Here is a 6,686-nt window from a genome sequence, read left to right as displayed (position 1 = left end):
CCAGGGAAGACTGTGCTAGGGACTGCTGACGCCAAAGCTCCCGGTCCATTAGACGGGGGCTTCTGGAAGGAGGGGCCTGCTATGCTTCTCCATCTCTGTATGCCAGGAGGGGGCCCGCAAGTGGGCAGCTGGGAACCTGGGCTCTCGGAGAAGTGAGCTGACCAGACAGCTGGCCCTCACTGTGGCTACCTGCCTGGTGCTCCCAGCACCTCTGGCCGGAAGAGTCTTGAGCCGTGGCCTGGGATGGACCCCGCATCTTGGCCTTGAGGAGAGCCTATCCACTCTTCCTTCCTTTTCCATCTGGCAAAGGAAGCTCCATGGGCACCAGAGCCGCACAGGCAACGGCCAGGCAGGCGGGCAGCTGCTCCTCACACACAGGCCCTGCACCCGCAGCACTCTCTGGCTCCCCTCTGCAACCTGGTTTGTGGGCCCAGGACCTGAAGGAAATGCAGGGTAGATAAGCCCACCACCACTTTCCGAAGGGACATTATTTAGCCACGTGAGGCTCTCCAGCTGGGGGCAGACAACCCCCTCACAGACGTAGCTGGGGCTTGCCTCCCACATGTCAGGCTCCATGGGGAAAAACCCCCTTTGGGTGGGTTTGCCCAAAAGAAGTGAGCGGGGCCACTGTTCCATCCGGTGGCCCACGTTCCTGAGGGATGTGCGGGTCTGCATCTGCTCCTCTGGCCTCCAGGCACAAGCCTCCTCTGCTCAGCTCTCGGCAGGTGCAGAGAATGCTGAGAGGGTGCCCTAGCAGTCCCTGTAGCCAAGGGCCTGACGGTGACCACAGTGTGGTCAGCGCTAGGAGAAGGAGAATGGGGGTGGGCAGGGCGCAGGCCTCCAATCTATCCCAGGTGGACGGCAAGGGAGGCTTCCTGAAGGAGGTAAACTGAGTCCAGAAGGCCTCGACAAGGCAAAAGAGGAGATGGTGAGCTCTAGCTGAGGCACCAGCTCTGGGGAAGGGAATTAAAATGAGGGCCACAGCCTAAGGCCTGGTGTGTGACGGACTGGACCCCGCTGGCCAGAGCATTCGCCGACCTCCATCGGAGGAGGGCTCCGGCCTCAGCTTCTCGGCTCAGAACTCTCCATCCCTGCCGGGGCCTGAGCTACAGCCTGGCCCCAGTAATACCTCACCCTATCCCCATGCATTCTCCAGAGACCTGATCCAGAGACGGACCACCTGTGTGTGAGCCACTGCCCCCGCCTGAGCCCTGCTGCAGCCCAGAGCTGTGGGCTGTGGTCGCTTCCAGGCCCTGGTCAGGCTCAAGCTCCCTGCCTTTCTGGGCCTGTTGGAGGAGTTAAGGTCCCGGGACATTCTGCCAACCCCAGCCTGGCTGCAGAACCCTTTGCTAGTCTCCTGGGCAGGCTGGGCAGGCATGGCAGCTGGGGGCATGCCCAGCCCTGGCCTGGTATCCCTGATGCCCCATCTCAGCCTCAGTCCTGGGCTCCCAGTCTCCGGGCACCCTTAGGAAGCCACTGTGGGCGGAAGTAGCCTTCTGAGACCTCGGGGCACCCAGGCTAAGAGAATGACAGGACCACAACCCTCGCTGGGGATGGAGAGACCCACTGGGGAGGCAGCCAAGACAGGGCAATGGCTGGGGGTCAGGGGAGCGGCCAGGGCCTCCCGCAGAGTGAGAAGGGGGCTGGCGTGCCAGGGGGGAGGGAGGACCAGCTCCTCCCCGCCATGCTGGCCTGTCTGTCTCCAGCACTTCACTGTAAAAATAAATGGAAGAAGCACACGCCAGACAAAAAAAGGGAGGAAAAAAAACCCCAAAGCACCCCACACGGGCTCCCTCGGCGGGTCGGGGCCAAGGCCTTGGACTGGGCTACTTGCTGCTGCTTCTCCCCGGGAAGCTGCCGGTGCCAAATCTGCATTTACCACAAACAGAGACAACACAATGTCATAATCCTTCTCCTGTCATTCTCCCCTCTCTTCCTCCTCCCACCTCAGACACACACACGCTAACACAAAATGACGGCTCCCTCGACAGCCTGAATGAGCAAACCCCTCGATCTGCCTCTTAATTGTTGGCGTTTCTCTCCAGCCTGCGCTCCGTGCCCATCGCCCAACTTGCAGCAGACCACCCACTGCCCCCTCCTTTGTCCCAAATCGCCGCTGACAAATGGCCTGCTAGAGGTGGAAGAATATGCCTGGAAATAATGGGGGGGGAGTGCGGTGAGAGAGGGAGAAGCCAGCCCCCACCCCCCGCAGCCTCTGCACCCTCACTGCTGGGGTCTCGGCCACGGACGCTGGCTGGACCCGAGGGGACAGAGGGCAGTGATGGTGACTCGGCCCCTGGGACCCTGACCTGGGGCCCTGCCCTTCACGCCCCTGCTGCTGCCCTGGCCACCGTGATCCCAGAGCAGCCCCCTTGCCCCTCCTCTCCCGGCCACCCTCCTGGGCACTGCTCAGAACATCCCCCGCGCTCCCCTCCCTCCGTCGCTCTTTATGGCAGTTTCAAAGCTGCAGCCGCCACTCGAGCAGCTGCGGCCTTTGATGGGGACAAGGCAGGGAAGGCCGCCTGGGAGGCCCCTGCCCGCCCTGCCCCAGCCAGGCCCGGCCCTGCCCGCCCCCGCCTGCCCCCGCCCACCCCCTGGGAGCCTCGGGCCGGGCAGCGTGGCGCGGCGGAGCGCCCAGCGGGCACGCCTCGCACGCCAGAGCAAACTTTCACGACCGGAGGGAGAGGCACGGCGCACGCTGGTTACCTTTGCAGCAGCATCCTTCCTGGCACTTGCCCCAGACCCCTCTGATAGCCAGGTGACCGGCCAGCCAGGAGGAAAACAACTCCCGAGGCTGGGAGGAGGGGAAAAGGAAAAAGGAGAAGAAACGGGAAAGGGGGGCAGTTCCTCGGCTCTCAGCCTCCTCGCAGCTCCTCCTGCCTAAGCCGGCAAGTGAAGTCACAGGGCCGGGGCGGTGACATCAGCTGAGCCTCTGACATCACAGCCCCTGCCGGATCTCACCTCTGCAGGGTGGAGATGGAGGAGCAGCAGGGAGGAGGGGAAGGATGGAGGAGGGAGGGGAGCACCGAGCCCTCCATCGCCCTCAACTGTGGAGAGTGCGTGCCAGCATGGGGGGGGGGGCAGGGAGGAGCGGGCGGCTCATCTCTGAAGAATATGTTTTATCTCTATAGATGGGGTGATTATGTGTCTATTTATAATTGGCCCCAGAGTGAATGGCTTAAAAGGGGCGACCGCCCACCCCAGGCGAGAATCGCAGCTCACTGCTGTTCCTGGAGCACAGGGGTCAAGGCCAGAGTGATGGTTCACAGAGCACCTACTGTGTGCTGAGGACTCACTCGCACCCAGCACCTTGGATGGTGGTCACCAAGACCTGGCGAGCCTCAGACAGGAAAGGGTCTCCTGGAGGCTGCACAGCGGGAAAATGAGCTGGATGTGAGGCAGGGGTCACAAGAAGCTGGGCCAGGTGGTCAGGGCCAGCGAAGGGGCCCAGAGCCCTAAAGGCCCGCCAGGCAGCTTCCAGGTTTTTTGAAGCCTTCACAGCTGCTGGAATGCGATCTTGGGTCTGATAACTCAGCCCAGGCCACCCGCCACAAAGGTGCCAGCAGGGGCAGGCAGGGCAGAGCGGTCCCAACTGCCCCTAGCCCCATCCCTAGGGGCAGCAGCAGCAGCAGGCCTGCCCCGCAGTGGCCGGCCAGTAGCACTAGTTCCCATGGGCTGAGCACCTCCTCCGTGCAGCCCCAGCACCAGGCGTCCACACTCCCTCTCTCACTCCATGGCAACACCTGAGAGGTAGGCACCAAAGGAAACCCCATGTCACATGGGGAGACCAAGGCCCCAGAGGTGGTGGAACAAAACTGGGACCCAAGTGTCCAGTGCCTGGACTCTGGACCATAGCCAGATCCTTGGCCCGGCGATGTCCTTGGCTGGAGCCGCCTCCTCTCCAGCTACTCAGGCCATCCCCAGCCTAGCAGGGTCTCTGATGCCCACCTGCTTTGAAAATACGGTGCGTGCCTCAGCTCTGGCCTCAGATGAGAGGCGACGCAGCCCACTCTGCCTGCCCCCTTCAGCCTGAGACCTCAGCCCAATCCCGGGCCCTCAAGGCCCTAGTGTCCCAACTGCTGGCACCACCCTCTTCTCTGGCACCACAGGGCATCTGGGCTGCTGATCAATAGCTGCCCAAACTCGGTACACACTTTCACCTGAGCTTCTGGGCCTGACATCTGGAGAGGGCCTACTAAGCGCCAGCTCCAGCTATCCCGTTCATCCTTCCCATGTCCAGGACAGCAGGGTTACAGGCCAGGACCTGGGGCTGCTCCCACTGTCAGAGAGCACTTCCATTTCTCCCAGGCTTTCCCTGAAGCCTGGAGCCAACAGTCCCACCTCAGTTCTCAGGACTCCTACCATACTCTGCCCGGGTCCTTCTCTCCACCAGGACCTGACAGGGTGCAGAATCCATACCAGGCACTCAGCAAACTCTTGTATTAAGTTGACCCTACTTGCAAAAGCTGTGCGTGCAACTGCAGACACAAGCAAGGAAAGCAGAACAAGCACCTTCACTCAGCTCCCTAAACAGACCATGCTCTCTCGCCTCCGGGCCTTCGCACGTGCTGTCCCTCTGCCTGGAACACCTTCTCACCCCACCCCTACCCCTTCCCTGGCTACATGAGGGTCTCCACGGAGACATCACTTCCTCTGAGAAGCATTTCCTGACTCCCAAGTCCAAGTTAGATGCAGCTTTCCATGTTTTTCCCACATGGCAGCTGCTACTCACAGTGTCCTGGGAGGCAGCAGGAAGCGGTGGGAAGGGACGGGGGCTCCGGGGCAGACTGCTGGGGTTCAAATCCCATCTCCCCAACTTGCTCACCGTGTGACCTTGGACAAGCCCCGTGACCTCTCTGAGTCCACTTCCTCCTCTGTGGAGTAGGGGTGATAACCAGTGCCCTTAGGAGGATGTCAGCACGGTGCAGACCCTCACCAGACCCCAGCAGAACTGGACCTGCCTGTTGAGCTGCCTGCCCCCTCAGCCGGGCTGCTAAATCAGCCAAGGAGATGGGGCTGTCTTGTCTTCCGACCCCTGGCATGGTGCCCGCACATGGTGGGCACTCAGGAAACACACATGGAGGAACCCAGGCGAGATGGGCCGAATCAGAGGACGCAGAATTTTAATTCAATTCGGCAGGCACCTACATCGGGCTGTCTGCTTTTAAATCTTGGCTCCACCACTTCCTTCCTGTGTGATCTTGAGCAAGTTACTTAACTTCTCTAAGCCTCAGATGCTCCACCTGTAAAATGGGGATAAGAATAGAACCTGCCTTATAAGGTTGTGGTAAGATCACATGAGAAGAGATGCAAAACGCTTAGAGCAGTGCCGACTCTTAGCAGGAGGCAGATCCGTGTCAGCTGCCATCGCTACTACTTTATCTGATCAGGGCCTGTGAGGTGCCACAGAGGACAGAAGGAGGTCTGGCAGATGCCGTGGAACAGTGGGAAGGAAGCGGGCTTCGGAGGAACACAGATTGGGCTCCAACAGAACCTCACAGAGCCTCAGTTTGCCACTCTTGAAGCAGGACAGGGCTTCTTACTCCACTGAGTTTCTGAGCGGGTAACTGCAGACAAGGAATAGGCAGGTGCCAGGCACTTTGTAGATTGCTGTAAATGTGGGTTCCCTTCAGTCCCCTTGAACTATGGTCACTCTTGCAGTTATTCAGTAACTCTTCACGAACATCCCGACTTGGGTGAGGTGGGATCACAAGCCAGGAGCAACAGATGCAGAGAAGAGGCTTAGAAGGGAGGGGGGCTGGAGGGAGGCACCAGGGAAGGCTTCTTGGAGGAGGAGGAGCGTGAGCTGAGTCAGGAAGGCTCCGGGGAAGGAAGAGGAAGCAAGTGCACGGACAGAAGAGTAGTGGTACCCAGACCCCCAGGGAAAGCACGTTTCCAAGGCAGCAACGCCCAGGCACACGTGGTTGGAGGGAGCTGTCATCTCCACTCGGGAGCACGAGATTTGGGGAGCACGGTGGCTGAGCTGGAGGGTCTGTGAGCACTAAGCCTCTGCTCTGGGCATGTTACTGCTGGGACAACAACACAGAGACCAGAACAACCAAGCTGGGAGGGATGCTAGAATCATCTGGCGCAACCATTCTACAGATGTGGAAAGTGAGGCCCAGAGAAAGGAAGGGACTTGTCCAAGGTCATGTGGTATCAGTGGCAGCGCTATGGCCTATGCTTAGCCTTGTACCCCTAGGTCAGAATTCTTTTCATGATAATGCAACAACAAGAGTTAATGGTACTTAATTAGTGCTTATCATGTGCACCCCTGTCTTAGCTTCTTATAAGGATAAACTCGTTCATCCTCTGGTGAGGGACTATCATTGCCCCCATTTTACAGACGAGCAAACTGAGGCCCAGAGAACTGCACAGAGTTACCCAAAATCACGTGGCTAATAAAGAGCTGAATCAGGATTCAACCCCAGGCTATCTGGCTCCAGCATCTGGGCTTTTAACCAATACACCCTACTGCCTCTCATCACAGCATGCATCTATCGCGGCATGCAAGCGTGCAGCCAGCCATCCAAGCAAGCGTGCCTGCATTCACTCCAGCAGTGCGGACCGAAGCTCCGACTGTTCCAGGCACTGAGGAGTCAGCAGTGAGCGCACAGCCAACCCCACAGAGCCCTGCCCGCCTCTTCGTGACCCCTGCTGCCTTGCACTGTGCCCAGTCAATTCAG

Source organism: Equus quagga, chromosome 19 (genome assembly GCF_021613505.1).
Source record: "Equus quagga isolate Etosha38 chromosome 19, UCLA_HA_Equagga_1.0, whole genome shotgun sequence".
NCBI classification, from domain to species: Eukaryota; Metazoa; Chordata; class Mammalia; order Perissodactyla; family Equidae; genus Equus; species Equus quagga.
The sequence above is the reverse complement of the archived record's forward strand: the minus strand, read 5'-3'. Positions refer to the sequence as shown.